This window comes from Neovison vison, chromosome 13 (genome assembly GCF_020171115.1).
Source record: "Neovison vison isolate M4711 chromosome 13, ASM_NN_V1, whole genome shotgun sequence".
NCBI classification, from domain to species: domain Eukaryota; kingdom Metazoa; phylum Chordata; class Mammalia; order Carnivora; family Mustelidae; genus Neogale; species Neogale vison.
Window position 1 is genome coordinate 102,523,879 of NC_058103.1, and position 18,624 is coordinate 102,542,502.

An 18,624-nucleotide genomic window follows, 5' to 3' on the forward strand; every position below is an offset into this window, starting at 1 on the left:
TAGTTTAAGAACAAGTTAAGTTTCACTTTAAAGCTTTCAGTTTTAACTGGGGGAATGCTTCTAACATATGGCAGCTGGGCTCTGACTCACAGCAACCTTCAAATTCTGGCCAAAATGTCTGTTTCCTGAGATTGTGTCTGATAAAGCCTGTGCATTCCTGGTGGGGCTCAGCGGGCATTCAATATATGCTATTGTTGGAATGAATGAATGAATTAAAGGGATTCTAATTATGAGTTACAAATTCCTCCACCAGCAAAATAATCCCATAGGAAAGCTGCGATGTACTTGGAATTCAGATCTAGGAAGAATTCACTTTTCGGTTCCTTTACAATTTTTTTTTTTTTATCATTTATGCTCAACTTGGTCTTTCTGATTTTTTTTTTTAAACCGAAGTGTGAAAAGCACATAAGCATTTTCCAGAACATGAGAGACAAGTATAGTTCTTAGAAAGTTTCATTTGTATGTAGCTTGTGCATGATAATTATTTTTAAATCTCAGTTAATCATCAGATATTTTCTGGGAACAGACTGTGGGTGAGGCATCGTGCGAGAGATTGGAAAAAGGAAGTAAAAAAAGTCTTACCCTTGCTTACACACCAACAATCATCATTAAGACTAGTAGAGGGGATGCAGCTTCCAGTTTATCTACAAGGCAAATGGTTATCTAAGTAATACTAAATCAGAACTATTAAAGAAGTACAAATATTTGCTCCAATGCTTTTCATTATTAGAGGCCTTTGTCAGAAGTATTAGGACATGGAACATGGAAGAAGACAAAACAGAAAGAAAGATCTGCAACGATACCGCTAACAATTTCAGGACTAAAGTTCATTATCTGTTCTTAAAAAGTCTCTTGGGCATTCATTCGGAGGCTATTTACTCTTACGTAAGACACAGTTCTGCAAACCTTGATACCTGATTTTCCTGTATATAAAATATATTAAAAAGCACAGCAGAAAGGAGTGCAGAGTCCTGCCCATAGGAGCAAGAAGAAACAATAAATACTGAAGGAAGAGATTAGAAAAAATGATAAAAAGTACGGCAGCACGAGACCATTTAGCAAAGGGGCAAACAACCTGCTACACCCATAGAAAGAGTCTGAGGACATCCTGTATTACAGCATACTGTACACGCCACAATAATTAATGTTTATAATGATTTTGAAACATTAAGAATGGATTAACCCTGAACTAGGGAGACAGGGACTTACATAATATATTTTGAAAGGCCTTCCCTCCCTCACCCCCAAATACAGTGAGGTGGCTTAGACACTTATAGAAATATACTACAGAAAATTAATGTATACGGGCCATTTTCTGATAACGTCTTTGAGTGCAGCATTACTACACACAATTCAAATAATACCTCTAATTACTTAAAACATTACAATTAGGGTTTTAGTTATTCCAGTTTCAGGAAGCAAAACTTAGAGGACTTGTGGAAAAATAAAGAGGTTTTCGTAGTAGGAATAACTGTTTTATACACTGGAATTTCATTCAATTCTAATATTAGCCAAATATCAATAAAATAAAAACTGTTCAAATACCCTCTCTTTTTAAAGCTGCAATGTTTTTGTAAATGTTTACTTGCATTTTGAGTGTCCAGAGCTGGGCTTTAAATCTGTATCATTATATTAAGATACTTGCTATTTATACAGTAGCCACTGCTATTTATACAATAATGTTTAACCTGCTGGAATTGTGGAGAAGCAAAGGTTAGCAGTTAAAGTAAGTTCGATGTGGACAAAAAAGAAAGAAAAACATGAGCACAACTTGGTATTGTTTTCATTCTGTGCAGGTGAAGGGACAGGTTTTTAAAAGTGCGCTTTCTACGTGCACACACATGATACCAACACTTCCTTCGTGGCTGCAACAATTCTTTTTCAAAACTGCTAGCCTGTTTCCAGGGCAGCCGCAAAACACCCGTGAACACTAGTTAATTTATCGGAGTCATGGAAACTGCTGCCTCTACACCTGCCAGGCTAGATCCACATTGTGCAGACTGTACAAAGCAGGAACTGAAGGTCCTGAGATGAATTCTCCCCGCTCCAGGCTAGACAGAGCAAGGAGAAGCCACTGCTGTCAGTGTTCTGGGCCATACTCATGGATGATTGTTGCTTTCACTCCACGTATTGTCTGAACTCCAGAATCACACTTTTTGTATTAAAATGACCATGATTTTGCTATTAAATTCATCATCATCATTAGGAGCAGTAGGTTGTTGTTCTTGAAAAGACAGCTTAAAGGATACCATTTGACTTAAGAAACCTCTTGGAAGAAAAGCAAGCAGGCAGAGTTCATTAAGCCCACTCGCAGATGGGGTGAATAAAGCTTGGAGAGGTTTTTCAGTTTAGCCTGCAGGGTCACGTTGCTAATGGTTAGAGCTGGGACTTCAACCAGGGTTCCTGACTCTCTAGTCTAGTGCTTGATAAATGTTGGCACATGCGCAATATTGAAAACCGATTTCCAGCTCCTTAAGAATTTATATTCTGAGGAACTCAGATTGGCAAGTTTCAGGAAGGTTTTCCAGAAGAGGATTTTTGAAAGTGAAACAGGAAGCTGTCTTATACTTTTGTAGGAGATTTTTTGGTGACTAATTCTTGCTTTCAGTTCATGCATTTTTGTATTACCTATTCATTCCTACTGCAAGAGATCATTTACATTGTTCTTCAACACTATGCCACCAGTAAATCTCCTGTTAATTGTTAATGGATTAGACAGTCTATGGAAAATGAACTCTCACGATGCAGAACATAAACCAAGCCTGCCTCATAATTTCTAGTCTTTTCTGTGTGATAGGGATACACAGAGTGCTTGGGAGAGCCTGGTACCCATCATTATACTGGCTTCAGAAGCTAGGATTATTATTTTGAAGTGTTCTTTCTCTCTTTTATGGTTATCTTTTTCATTAATTTATGTAGACTTTCCTTGTACCTTCTAATACGTTATCGATTCAAAGCGATGGGGGGGGGGTAGTCCAGGCAGGCAGTATCACATGAGTTCGCCAACAGCATAAGGGAGTGATTCCTATTATTAATCCTAACACTGACCATCTTCCACATTGAAGGGATGCTCATTTGGCATAGAACTTTGCTCCTACCGCCCTTTGCTTAGTAGGAAATGCTGAACTAGCCTATAAAGGAATCATAATCAGTTACATTATCCTTGAAAATTATTTTATTTGGTACCAGGGCTTTTGAAATGAAACATGAAATATTTAATTGGGAAAAATAGCATGCAATATTTATGGCAAGGAATTGAGATAGAACCAAAATGTGGCAGCTGTGGGAGTAAACGACTTACATAAAGTCTCAGAGAGAGATCCTGAGAGATCCAGGATAAAGTCCTCAAGGTCTCATTTCTATTCAGTGTTCTGACCATTCGGTCACACTTCGAGGAAATGACAAGAAAGATCTATCTGTGGAAAGTTCCCGAGATGGAAATGAGGTGGCCTAACTTTCATTTGCAATGATCAGAAAACGAAGCCATTTATAAAAATACCTGTGATCACAGAAGCCACTGCATCTCACCTAAAAACGGGAAGACACAGACGAGGTTGATAAAAATGAAATCGTGATACACTAATCCTTATCCTATCACCAAAGTGGTGGCCCAAAGAGGGGCCTCCACAGCTGCGGGATGAAAGACACAAATCATGGACTACCCACTGGGGCAGCCAGGCCAGAGAAGTGAGGGAACGGCCCTTTCTTCAGAGGGCTGAATGGCTGGACTCTCTCGAATGAATAGATAACACCATCGAAGAACAGACCGTGGAGATGAAAGTGGAAACCAGCGAAAACAGAAGAACGGAGGAAAACCATCAAAGGAGTGAAAAATAACAAAAGTCCAGGGACTGATTTGATCAGCACCCAAATGCTAACACTGCAGCACGGGAGAGCCGTTTGAAGCTGCTAAAGGGATTTAACACAATCTGGAATGAACAGAATTTGCCATCAAATAGAACAGAAGGGCCACCAAGAGACCTTAAGGAAGGACAACCTAATGGAATCTGAGCCCCGCAAAGAGCGCTCACTTGGCAATGTCCTTTTGAACATCTCAATCATTCTAAAGTGCTGTTTAAAACACACACACCCGTGCGTGGGCACACATGCACACACACACACATACACACACAGAGTCCAGAGTCTGTGGGGAATTTTGATGGGAGCTGCTCATCAAAACTCTTAAATAATGCAAGGCAATGGCAATCCATCCGATCTTCCACTCTGAGGACCTGAAGCAAAGAACAGACACAGGTTTTTATCAAAGCAGCTTCTAATCTTTCCAGCACATCTGCAATGTCCATCTCACCAGGGGCGACCTTCCGAGTGAACTTTGGGAGAGATGTGCTCTTTGGTTTTGTCTGGGTTGCAGTTTAATTCAGCAGGAAGCGGGCCGTGGCTGGGAACCACAGCACAAAGAAAACCACGGTAAGGAGGTAAAAAATGCGGGACTGATCGACAATAAGTGAGATGAAATAAACGACTGGTAGTTTTTTTTTTTTTATGAGACCAGCAGAATTAAAAAAAATATATGACAGGTTATCACTTTTAAGGCTTATTTCCCATTGCTGCTACTAAGTAGGTAATGATAGAAAAAGCACAATTGAGCAATAGCGCCCAGATCAGAGAGAAAGACGGAGTGAAAGAGAAAATTAAAGGATCTGAGAGACTCCTTAAGACTGTATCCTATCCAGGGCAATCACCTGGATGAAAACTTTCAATTTCACTCAAGTACAATGCCGGTAAATTGCATCATGGAGATAAAATATATAGACTTTTAGCAATTATTCTGTTTTCTTACAGATGATTGTCCAAAACACCTCCAGATTGGAGTGTTTGGGTTCCTGGAAGGGGTAAAATCATCAGATGACCAAAAGTGGCACATGTGTTTGTAGTAAAGCTAAGAAGTCATGTCATCTGAAGATTATGTGCCAGTGGTCTTTCCTTTGCTAACTTTCAACCTAATTTAGGACAAAAGGGAGGGAGGAAGGATGCCTTAGATCCTAGACAGCAAAGGGAGTTTGCCTCTGAAGGGAAATAAAATTGCTCTTTCCCCTTGATTACCTTTCCTCTGTTGGGCTGGACATTATTACATAGGCGGTGGGGAACAGAAAATTCTTCACTCTTGAATGAGTTCAATCTCTCAGATCTCAAAAGATCTCCAAGAGTCTCCAGAACAGGAGTGGCCAGAGCCCTGTTCTGATTTCTTCTGTCTCTCACCGGAGGCTGTCCATTCCATACCCCACCAGGTGCCCAGCACTGGATCAGCGAGAGAACAGGACGTAGATGGGGTGGGGGGAGGGATTCAATTCGTCATGGCTTTCACCCTTCTCAAAGACTTCAGGGTCTGTGCATGACTGGATTCCTATCAATGTGAAAACAGGTGGGTTTGTCTCATTAGTCTACCCCACTTTTTACTTTCTTTGTTCTGGTAGAAAGCAAAATCACCATCTATCTCCGTCTCCAACAACCTTAAGTTTGGCAAAAATAAAGAAGGATGGAGTCTTCTTTGCATGAAGGGTCTGGAGGACTCTGAAGCACCTAGTAGGTGCTCAATAAATACCAGCCAATAGGCAGGGCTCGTTTCCCCTGACAGCTGGCCAGAGGCGCAAACTGCTTTGGGAAGCCTGATGAAGAGACCCGCCTTTCTGGCAGAGCCATCTCGCTCTTTCATCACTGCACTCAAAGATATTACTGATGTTGGTCCTCTGGTTTTGCTGCTTTTTTCCTCTGACTGGACTAACTGAGTCTACTCTGCTCACTAGCTGCCACTTCAGAATCCTGTCACGCAGCGGAAGGCCAAAGGACATTTTCCCCTAAGTCCTTTTAACTTCCTGGCATTCCGTTTTTCAACCCCACATTAAAGGTGCTAATGTTTCATCCTAGTCCTACCAGCCAATGGGTGGCCTCAAGTCAGACTAGGCAGGGCTTCTGTCGGCTCTTTCCCTGTTGGGCACAGGGAGAAGGAACCCAGAAAAATGTTTCCTCAAGCTCATTTTGTAATTTTCCTTTGGATGCTATCACTAAAGTTATGAGATCATTTATTAAGAAACAGATGCATTCTAAACGAACATACAACAGCTGTCAACCTAGGGCCACGGTTGGCCAGCAAGACCTATTTCTTGCGAGTTCTCGAAAATATTTTTTTTCTTTCTGCTTGCCTTTTTTCCCCCTCTGCTCTCGCCCAACGCCCAATCATCTTATAATCCATTAAAGCTGGTATACCGATTCTGTCTCTTTTCCAAGACAAGACCTGCCAACGTGAAAAACAAAAATGAACCTCCCCTAATTTTGGCATGTTTCTCCAAGCCTCAACTAACCCCGGGCAGACGCTGGTGGCTGTGCGCCCAGTGGAAGCCTGAGGTTAGAGCCATAATTTTTACCTGCTTTAGCGAACAGTCTCCTGGTTTGCTCTTGAATTCTCATCCCTGGTAGTCTGCAGGCCCAGGCACTAGCAAACCCAGCAGACTGGTGTTCTCTGCAGTTGGGGAGAGCAAGTCATCTGTCCTGAGATGCTGAGATGTGAGATACTCCTGTTCCCAGAAGGATCCCTCTCTGTCTCTCTGATTTACCCTGTTCCCGGTGGTAAAGTATTTTCTGCAAACATGAAATTAGTTTATATTTTAAGGGCTTTGGAATGACTAATTTTGACTAAGTTAAACAGGGCAGAGTAGTGACTCCCAAGTGACTCGATCTGTGATTCTTGGGAAGAGTTTAATGGACATTTTATTTTCGTTCAGGGTGACCTCAGCAATCGTTGTGAAAAATGCCCTCTCTTTGTTGTTTTTTTCTTTTTTCCTTAAAACAAAATAACCACAATTTTCTAGATATTTTCTAGGGAAGAAAACTCTTATTGCATTTTACTTATCTTTAAGGCCACCGTTCAAGAATTTAAAAAAAAAAAAAAAAACACCCTCTACTTTAAAATTAAAAGTGTAGGTGAAGGTGATTATATCTTTCCAAAGTCAGTAAAACAAATGTGTTGCATAAGCCATTTCAATTCAATTAAGAGAAACAGGTCAGATGCTAAAATATTAGTAAAATCAATTATGAGTAATAGGTCTCCTGTTAACATGTATCACTGCAACCGTCTCTCTCATAATTTTTGAATAAATTTACATTTGTTTCATATTCTCTGTGTGCCTGTAATGTTTGTATGTGTCACTGACCATAGAACCTTCTCCGTTCCCTTTTCTTTGTTACATCGGCTCTGGTTTGGGCTTGGACTAACCTTAATTGAGAGGAGGTTTCTCCAAGAGGAGAGAGAGTCAGCTGGTGCGTTGGAAGGAGCGACAGAGCACGGCGGATCTAACTTTGAATTCTGTCCTGTCACGTGGCAGCTGGGAAAGGAGCTCAACCCTCTGAGCCTTGGTTTCCTCATCTGAACACGAGGGTCACAGTACTCCCCCACAGGGCTGTGTGTGATTTAAGTACGATAACCCTCACAGCACTCCGACCCAGCTGCCAGGCCCGTGGGGCTCCGTGTCACCTTCTGATCTCCTTGGAAAGTCCTAAAAATTATTAATATCGAAAGGAGGATAATAATGGTAACATTTCAAATTTGATATCTTGGTTTTGTGTTAGGATTAAGGTCACCGAAGTCCCCTAAAAAAGGGGTGTCACACTTGATCCTTGCTGTTTGTTAAAGGGGGACCCTCAGAATTTCAGGTAGATAACTCATGGGAAGGCAGAAAGAACTACGGGATGATACATTTGCTGCCGTGCCCTCCGAAACGCTGTCCTTCAGACCAAACAGGCAACATCTGATGTGGGGAAATTCCGTGGGAGAAAAAAAAGAACACAACATTGAATCTGTACTATAATTACAAAAACATAGAAGTGACATATATATGATAAAAGAAAAGAAAGGAAAACTGGAATATCTTTTTTGGTAGATTAGTGAGAAAAATGAGCCCATCATTCTCCTGTAAAAGTCTTTCTCCTTCTTAGAATGAGGTTAGACATTTAGATGTCTAACATTAGAGAATTTTATGGGGATTCATCCATTTAGGTGGACAGGCTATCTCGTCAAGAGGTCAATGTCTAAGGAATGGAATACTCCTCTTCCAACAGCACAGAGGGAACACAAACGTTGACCGAGTTCAGGAAGAGGAGGGAAGGACAATTTTGGAGGATGGCCAGCAGCTAAGAGGAGCAGATTTGGAGAGAGTGGGCTCTACACAGGAGCTTGAGGACATGGAGACGGCAGAATAAATAGAAATGAGAAAGTTGCAGAGGCGAGGAAAGTAATACAGGGAGGAGCATTAAGGGGTCGGTCATTTTGCAGGGTGTGTGTGTGTGTGTGTGTGTGTGTTGCTGTGTGTTTATGTTTGAAGAAAAGAGGCATCCATTTGGCACACTAGTGAGCTCAAAATCTCTTAAGAAAGTCCCAAGAATGGGGTACCTGGGTGGCTCAGCGGGTTAAAGCCTCTGCCTTTGGCTCAGGTCATGATTCCAGGATTCTGGGATTGAGCCCCACATGGGGCTTTCTGCTCAGCAGGGAGCCTGCTTCCCCCTCTCTCTCTGCCTGCCTCTCTGCCCATTTGTGATCTCTCTCTCTGTCAAATAAATAAATAAATAATCTTAAAAAAAAAAAAAAAGAAAGTCCCAAGAAAAGTATTCAAGAGTTTAGAAGCTAGCTCACTGACACTGACTTATAAAGACATCACCTCTACCTTTGGATGTAAGAGCCTTGAGGGGAGGGGGACAGCAGGGCACAGTAGGAAAGACAAGGTCACTGGGGTGTGACAGACTGAGGTTCAAGCCCACCTCTGCGGCTCACTAGCTATCTGGGTTGAACAAGTTGCTTAACGTCTAAAACTTGGTTTCCTCAGTTAACACTCACCGTTATACTTCATAGTCATGTTATCGTGAGGTTTAAATGAGATTATACACACATAGACACATAACTACATACATATAAAGTCTGGAATATAGTAAGTTCTCAAATAATATACCTGTTCTTGCAACAAGGAGCAGAAGAGATAAGAGCTCCCATCTTAACATAATAAGGAAGTTAATAAAGTTCAGGCTGTGGCTCCATCTGGGTTTCTAAGCACAAGGAGGGACCAGAACAGCCTTGTCAGGGAGCCATGGGTTTAAGGGCTGCCGGTGAAAACAGACAGCACTACCCCACAGGCCCCCACTTAGCTTCCTAGGATGTGGTGCTGGATTAGCTGCCATTCCCCACAGCTGAAAAATCCTAAGGCTCTCTCATGTTCCATCACCTCAGGGCTGGAGAATTTGGCTGAACTGCTGGCTCTGATACCTGGATTCTGAATCCTGTAATACCTCACACTTGGGGTCAGGAGATACAGATAGAGGGACAGAGGGCAGCTTCTGCTCTCTACCGAGGCCCTGGAGAGGCCGTTTCTAAGTCCGGAACGTTGTGCCTATCTCATCTGGGAAGCTGATAACAGAAAAGATTAACACCCCAGCCAGTATTTCTAACCCGCACCATGTATAACAGGAGAGAGGGAGGGAAGAGTCTCCCCGAAGTCTCACAAGATGGGGCTCCAAGCACTTCTGAGGACAGGCAGGTAGCTGTTCCTGAGGCGCCACTGGCAGCCAGGGAGGAGAAGGCTAATCGTGGGACTGGAGTTTACCCAGCCAACCCCACCACGGACAATGCCTGGGAGGCCGAAGAAGAATGTGAGCGCCCTGCCGTGAGGCAGGGTCTGGGGACGCTGCTCCCCCCTAGTCCAGCTAGCTCATAAGGAAACTGTTTATGTTTTCTGTTTGCCAAAAAAAAAAAAAAAAAACCCAAAACCAAAACAAAACAAAACAAAAAACCTTTGCACATTGCTGGAACCTGTTTGTCCTGAACTCCTAACAATAAACACATGGCAACCAGTTCTCCAGATGACAGGTTCTTCTGCTAATGAGCCAGGAATGACTGAGGAGGCCCGGCTGGTGTGAAAACACTTAGCTGCCTGGAGTCTTGCGGACCAAGGTTGAGGGGCTGCTGTGGAAAAGGGTCGCGTTTGCTCACTTCATCCTGCTGCTTCACTCCCGGGGCAACCCAGGAGCGTTATCATGGGTATATCTCATTTGGGCGAGCCGCATTTTTCTCATCCGAAAAGGGCCACTACTCTGGAGGGGAAAGCAAACCCATCTTGGTAAGACTCATAAAACTCAACATAAAGAGTATGAAGAAACATACAGTTCGTGGGGCGCCTGGGTGGCTCAGTGAATTAAGCCTCTGCCTTTGGCTCAGGTCATGATCCCAGGATCCTGGGATGGAGCCCCACATCGGGCTCTCTGCTCAGCAGGGAGCCTGCTTCTCCCTTTCTCTGCCTGCCTCTCTGCCTACTTGTGATCTCTCTCTGTCAAATAAATAAATAAATAAAATCTTTAAAAAAAAAAAATAGGAAACATACAGTTCGGTGAGTATCCACTCACATACACAAAAACACTTTACATCCTGTTTAATGTAAGTGCACAGACACCCGTACATATTTGTGGTTTGGGTATCCACAAGAGCAAGGTAAGTCTGAGAACATGTGAATCGATAGTGTGGCTCAAATGCCATTAGGGCCTGCGGTTCTCCAGGCTGGTGTGATGACGTGTCTTTGGTGTGCAGATGACTCATGCCGGCGCACGCACCACACTCTCCCCTCACCTCCCTGTCGCTTCAGATCTGTCTCCCACATTTGCCGGGCCCTCCCCCAGTTGCACGGGGATTGTCGCTGGTTGGCAAGAATTGGGAAATTTCGACTTCCGTTTGTTGTTTTCCTGGTATCTGTTGTTAGCCCCAAGTTAGAAAATATCCCCTGTCGTCCTTAGAGAGGTTCAGAAAGAAATCCAGAGTCTGGAAGAGCCCCAAAGGCATGTTTAGGGGAAGTCTCAAGGAATTCCAGTGGTCAGGAGTTGAAGAGATGCTAATCTTGGAACTAAACCAGACCCCAAATATGTCAGAACCTTGTTCCAGGAAAAGAGCTTGGAAGAGGAAGCTTGTCAGGTAAAAATAAACTGATTTTCCCTGAATAATCTTGCACTTTGCACAAATAAGACAGACCACACCTCCATTCTATGGCTGGGGCAAATCCAGATTCAGCCCAACTAGCTCAAAGGTTTGCTGAGTCAGTGGCAAGGCTGTAGGAAACCCCCTTGTTCCGAGCCCAGGGTCACACACGACTCTGGAATAGTTCTCCAAGAAAAAATACTTGGAAGAAGATTGGGTGGAAAGGCTCTCTCCATGATATATAGGCTTCATATAAAAAGACACTGCATTTCAGGGATGACTTCCACAGTATAAAAATGTCTCAGAACAAAACCAAAAACAAACCCACCAGTGGCCCCCTGATTTTTCCCTTCTGTCTTAGTGTAAGTTATCAAAGGCAAGGTTTATATATATTCTCCGCAGGCAAGCCCACTGGGACAGGGACTGTCCCTGTTGGGCTCAGTGTTACAGTCTCAGAGCCCAGCACAGTGCTGGGCACATGACAGTTGCCCTTTATATGGTTCATATTTGTTGAATAAATAGGTAAGTCCAGCAGGTTGGGGCACCCAGGCGGTCCTCTGCAAGCGCTTGTCCACTGATTGAAACAAAAAGATTATATCCAGTACCAGTGAAATTTGGGGCCTGTATTCTTACCTCAAAAATATAGGAGCAGGGGCGCCTGGGTGGCTCAGTGGGTTAAGCCGCTGCCTTTGGCTCAGGTCATGATCTCAGGGTCCTGGGATCGAGTCCCGCATCGGGCTCTCTGCTCGGCGGGGAGCCTGCTTCCTCCTCTCTCTCTCTCTGCCTGCTTCTCTGCCTACTTGTGATCTCTCTCTGTCAAATAAATAAATAAAATCTTAAAAAAAAAAATATAGGAGCAAAAGGTGAACTCTGTGAAGGGCAGCAAGATTTGAGGTAACAACCAGCAAGAGGCAGAAAAGTGAGTGAGAATCGCACTGAGGGGACACCCTGTCCACAGGCTCCCTCAGAGAGATTATAGGTAGAGCTGTCATGGGCCAATTTCAATGCTTGTTACAGTTTCATAAGACAGTAGATGACTAGCTGTATTAATCAGGAAGAAAGAATAAAGCAAAAACAAAACAAAACAAAACAATAATACATGTACTCAGAAGAACCTTTAACAGTGAGCTTCATTAAGTCCAGTCTTTACTAAGTTAGCAAAACTGTGATGGGGCGGATTCACCCCCACAGAGCGCAGAAAGCCTGGCCTCCTCTGGTCCTTTACAACAGGGGCTAAGCCCAAGCTGGAGCAGGGCTGTTTCAGGGCTAGGGTCCCACTGTGGTAGGGACGGGGAAGCCCTGTGTCATGGGGGAGACAGGGAGGCAACTGAGATCGAGAGCTGCTCAAAAAGGGTGTTATGCTCTTGAGAGTGAAAATGGGAAGTCAAACTCTGGGCTCCGGTTCTCAAAACTGTCAAGTAACAGAGAAGTAACTCGAGCTGATAGTCAAGGGCAATTTTGAATGATTATATAGGGACAGGACCATTACAGACCACGGATAAGCTGTTCAACACTCTCCTAACTATTACCATGTATTTTTTCTTTTCTTAGCTATTAACACTTGGCTTGGCCCCTCTTTCCCTCTTTTCTTTTCTTTCTTTCTTTCTTCTTTTTTTTTTTTTTGAAAGACTATTTATTTATTTATGACAGAGAAAGGCACAGCGAGAGAGGGAACACAAGCAGGGGGAGTGAGAGAGGGAGAAGCAGGCTCCCCGTTGAGCAGAGAGCCCGATGTGGGGCTCGATCCCAGGACCCTGGGATCATGACCTGAACTGAAGGCAGATGCTTAACAACTGAGCCACCCAGGCACCCCTGGTCTTCCCCTCTTGTGTTCTGGAAGTACTGGGAGAGGTAACTAGGGACTCCAAGAATCAGGTGGCAACACTGTGCTTAGAAACAGCAATGGAACAATACTTGGGGAGCAGGACTCAAGCTCCCCTCTCTCAGCTCTGACCAAGGCTAGGAGATTACCACCTCTGCTACATTCCTTTCCTTGCCATCCCCACAAACCTACCCAGTCCCTCACAAACACATGGAGCACACACAGACACAGAGCCGTTACACATACACACACACACACAAAACACACACACACACACACACACACAGCCCTTATACATGCATCTTGAAACCTGTCCTTTCATGTGCATTCCAGGTACCTGACATACAGCAGTGCCCAATGAATCTGTCAAATGTTGAATGACTGGATTAAAATATTAGGAAGTAGGGGATCTACTCCATGCTGTATTTGCTCCTACCAAGTCTCAACTCACCATAAAATATGTGGACACAACTTTTTTCCCACTTTTGATTCTCCATAAAGGCATTCCGTGAGAGTCAGGATGCATAGATAGTACGTTCTTTACACTTTGGTGATGAAAGTAAAAATAATTTACTTTCTCATTTTAAGATAGCAGATAGTCATCTTTCCTGATTTTTTGTCTTGTTTTGTTTTTAAGTAAACTCCATGCCCAGCATGGAGCTCAAAGTCACGACCCCAAGATCAGGAGTCACATGCTCTACCAACCTAGTCGGCTAGGTACCTGTCCTTTTAAAGATACTCTCTTCCTCAATCCCCATAATTACTCTTCAAATGTTGCTTCCCCAAACAGATGATTTCTTTGAAACTTTTTTTTTTGTCTTGCCATTTCCCCAAATCTTGCTAATCTGCTGGATTTGAAGCTCGTTCAATTTTTTTTTTAAATATATATCTGTCCCAACACCTCCTGCTGACACACGCCCAAAGGTGCTCAGCTTAAAAAGGGAGTGGTCTTCAAAAACACAAACTAGGTGTTCCCTGTTCAAATGAAAACTTGACAGGTATTCTCCTAGGGAATACTGGAACCTTTCCCTCAGCAGCTGTACAAAGGTTAAAACTTGTTCTTGGCAAACAAGTTTACACTGATGTATCCTACATGGATTGTCCCTTCTTGTGGTTCACTAAACTCTAATTGCAATCATGTTGGACATAAGCTGCTTACCGTAATGTTTCATAATGAAAAGTGCACTCTCCAGAAGTCAATACCCAGTAATGGCTTCTTTGATTTAGAGCATGATTATGGTAATAAAACCACGACACAAATGGACACATCTTCTTCAGTAGCTCATCTTTTTTTGGAGACAAAGGCAAGTTTTCATTCCTCCAACTGTTGAGGATCAAATTTAGTTTCAGACACTGTCAGAAGCCATTCCCACTTCCTTTGATCCACTGTGGTATAAAATATCTTGGGGCTACAAATATGGTCACCCATCTTCCACACTGATGCTGTGTCATGATGATTCCTTTGGGGTACATTCATTATCGGTGGGGTTGAGGGGTATTTGGTTTTGCTTTTTTGCTAAAAAATTTCATTTTATTGCAGAACTATATCATAACCTATATGGAAATTGAGAAACTCACTCAGAACCCTTGAACCTTAAACACACTGTTTATCTTCTTCCTCGCTCTCATAGTCTTGACATCTGTTGGCATGCAAGTTGTCTCGCTCCCATGCTTCTCCATATCATTACTTCATCATAATGAATCATGATGGATTGGAGCACAAGGATCAGCCCTTCTGACCCCTTCGCTGTGGCTCAGGAGGAGCTGGCAGGACAACCCAACCGCCCAAGATTTCAGGGCTCTTTGATTTTTAAGGTATAGAACCACAGACATTGCTTGAGGCACTTTCTGAAGAACATGTATAGCTTTTCCTGTGTTTTCGGGCCTCTAAGCACAGGAAGTCATTGCCTACACGAGGCTGATCCCGATCCTCTCTGTTTCATTTATCCAAAGTGGCTTCCCTTCCAGAGCGTTCCATCCACCTTCTTGGAGGCCTTCCCCAAACATTCCTGCCCAGAGGACTCTCCTCTGCCTCCCTTTCAACTCCAGGAGGTCCCATGATCCGCATCTCTCGGGGTCTCCCTTTGTTGCAAGACTGTCCATGCTTCACCCCCCTGACCGCACTCCTCTGTTCCTGGAGGCAGGATTCCCCCTGAGCCTTCCCTGGAGTCCCCAGGGTATCTGATATACAGGAAGGACGAAGGCACATTTCTACAGTGATCCAAACCATATTGTTGATCGATACAACTGTCCATTGGAAAATTAAGTAAGTGAAAGTAATGTAGAAAATGTGAAAGAGAAAAAGACATGACGGCATTAGTTCAAACGAGGGCAGGGACCCAGTCTCACCCGCATACGTTACTTAACCTCTTGGTGTGTCCGTTTCTTCAGCCAAAAAGTCAAAATAACAACAGTACCTGCTTCACAGGGCTGTCATGAGGATTTAACGAGCTCATATTTGTGAAGCGCTTAGAACAGTGCCAGGCGCGCAGCAAAATGCCACAGAGGCATTTGTTAAATGAAAATAAAAGTGAAATGACATCACTGGGCCAAAATCTACCAGAGCCCCTGCCACAGGGTAGCTGCTCAGTCAAGACGGAACTCAACCACGCTCTTTTGTTTCATGCCGCTTGGACCAGCCGGGCCTGGCAGGGAGCGGCTGCCGGGATGGATGGGCGGCTTGGTGACAGCGCTTTCCAGGAGAGGAAGCCCTGGGGAACACAGCAGGCTCGGCGCTCTAGTTCAAGGGCCTTGGAAGGTACCAGGTTCTGCCACCAACTCGGTTCAGCTGGCGCACTCCCAGGGCAGGGACGTGTGGCTTTTCGGGTGAGCTGGAGGAGAAGCAGTTGCCGGGCACCCTGGCGCCCACAGGCGGTGGCTGCTGCGGCGGGCGAGGGGACAGCCCGGAGCTCCGCCCCCCGCCTCGCCGCCCGGAGTCGGCACGGAAAGTTACTGCGTGCTAACGTGGCAGGAACGATGGAAAGCCCAGGGCTGCCAAGTGCTGAAATCCTGGGCTGTGTTTCTTACGCTCACAGGCACGGCTCTTCTGAGAATCCAGTCTCTACACGTCTCCTGCACATAACTGTATTCTTTCAGCAGTTACTATATTTTGGGACAGAGGGAGGAGAGGGAGGAGAAGAAAGTTGGAGGGAGTGGCAGGAAGGCATGAGCCAAGATCCCACGTATGATTTTTTTTTTTTTTTGCCTGCCCTAAGATGCATGTCTATTCTCACCCACTGTACTGTGTACCGCGGAACTTTCATCTGACAGATTAAAAAAAAACAAAAAAAACCCAAAACAACAACAACAACAAAAACCAACAACCGAACTCCTCATCAAGTTCAATTCACCAGAGGCTTCCTTTTGTCTATTTAATCATTCATTTTTAGCAAACATTTCCTAAGCCCCAATTATCTGTCAGTTACCCAAGTGAGCCCTAGGAACCCCGAAGTCCAGGATGGAGACAGTCACTACCACATGAAGGGTTATTGGGCTGCCAGCAGAGAACTGATTTCTGCCAGAGGGGGAGAGCCCCCTCACAGGCTTGCCGGGGAGTCTTGTTAGCCCAGAGCTTTGAAGAACGACTCGGGCGAGGAGGTCACCAGGTGAACGAGTGGCCTAATTAGGCTGTGATGTACATTTATCATCTTTGTCCCACACCTGCTTTTTCAAGTCATGCTTTAAAAATACAGAAACAGATGGTGGGTTGGGGAATCCTGTTGTATCAACAGTACATTCCCTGATTATGATCCCTGTACTGGGATCATGGCGGAGAAATACCATATTCGCAGGAAATCCAACCTGAAAAGAGGTAAAGAGACACGTTTTCTTTCTCTCTCACCCATACACACACACACACACACAAACACAAGTATGTTTCTCTCTATATATGTGTGTACACATACGAGAATGATAAAGGACATTTGGGAGTTCCTTGGGCAATGCTTGCAAATGTCTGTAAGTTTGAAATTACACCAACATACATTAAAACAAAATTTTAAAGTATTTATAAAAAAAAAGTACTTGAAAATCCTTTAAAGTATTTTAAAAATTTTTAAGTATTTAAATAATACTAAAAAAATACTAAAGTATTTTAAAAATAATATTTAAAATAGTTTAAAATTTACCAAAATGACAATGCTTCTTCTTGCCATTATTCTGAAGAGGACCAGCGATAATCAGAACATACTTCGGTCGGGTGGATACAGCTACCGACCCAAGGCCCTGGGAACTCTAAAAAGTAAGGTGTCCTCTACGGTTCTCATTTCTGCACTTTCTTCCCTGAAGCCTTGAAATTTGAGGGATGACAGGTCAGGACAGTGGGGAAGCCCACAACAGGTGCAGTCTGTACAGGCCCTAGGAGGGGAGGGGCTAATGGATGCTTGGCTCTCTGCAGGAAGGACTCTCCCCGACCTTGTCAAGAATCTAGAAGAAGTGGTGCCCCAGGAGTGGGAAGTCTGCTTCGGAAGTATATGGGAACTATCAGACAATTCTGCTGTATTTGCTTAAGATGCATTTTCAAAGGCAGAAAGCAAAATTTAATAATAATATTAGCAGCAGCTCAGATGGATCAGGTAGGTACTATATTCTTTGCTAACTACGTGACACGGGTATCTCACTGGTTCCTCATCACATTTCTGTGAGGTGCAAAGTATCTATATTCTCATTTTAGAGATGGAATAACTAAGGCCCAGCTAGTCAATGGTGGAATTGGATAGAAGTGTGGGTTGCCTAGTCCCTGTACCTGGGCTCTTGTTTACAATATTACTTTTCTATAGGCTCTGGTTACTACTGGACCTGCAGAGGGCCTATGAACTTCAAAGGACATGGAACAGGGAGGGAGCAGGATGTTTAGTTGGGGTGGTGAGACTGCAGTGACTTTTTTTTAAAAAAGACTTTATTTATTTATTCGAGAGAGAGTAAGAGAGAGCATGAGAGGGAAGAAGATCAGAGGTGGACTCCCCGCGGAGCTGGAAGCCCGATGCGGGACTTGATCCTGGGACCCCGGGATCATGACCTGAGCTGAAGGCAGTGGCTTAACCAACTGTGCCACCCAGGTGCCCAGTGATGTTTATTTTTATTTTGATCTTCTGTGTTATTTGTGTAATTAATAATTTTTTAAAAATTAAAAAAAATTCACCCTATTGATTGATAATTCCTGACCCAGCTGATGAAGGTTTTGATACGTATACCTAAGACAGAATCTTTACCACTAAATAAGTTAGTTTCTCTGTCCCTTGGTTTCTGTATCTGAAATAGGAGATAATGTTTGCTAACATTTCCCTGCTAAATAACCTGCTCTCTGGTTGATATTCTGTGTATGGTGTGTGGAGGATATGGGGGGTGTGGAGACTAGGAAGTGGAAAAGGGTGGGGAGGAGTAGGATGGGTGACGGTTAAAAAGCTCTTTATAAAAAGGGCAGTTACTCACTGATGGAATCAGGCACTATGCACGAGGCTGGGCTTCCTACTCACAGGGTACTGTCCAACATTGGAAGGAAACATCACTCCCTCCCCTTATCTTCCTGCTTTTTTTCCTTCTCCTTCTCTGCTGCCTTCTTTTTCTGGCCCAGAGGAAGTGGTGTTTTGTCATATTTATACATTTTCTGGGATCGAGAAGACTGGGAGTCAGACCAGAGAGCATGTGAGTAGCCTAAAGGCCTGAATATACCTTTTTGCGTCCAGGGACTCAACCCCTGACATCGTTGAACGCTTTTGCCACATTTCTATTTGCTGCTTATACACAGATGATTTACTATTCACTGGAAATGCATCCACAAAAGGTTAAAAAAAAAAATCTGAAGTAACCAAAGGGACATGCTACTCTGGCTAGAAACGAT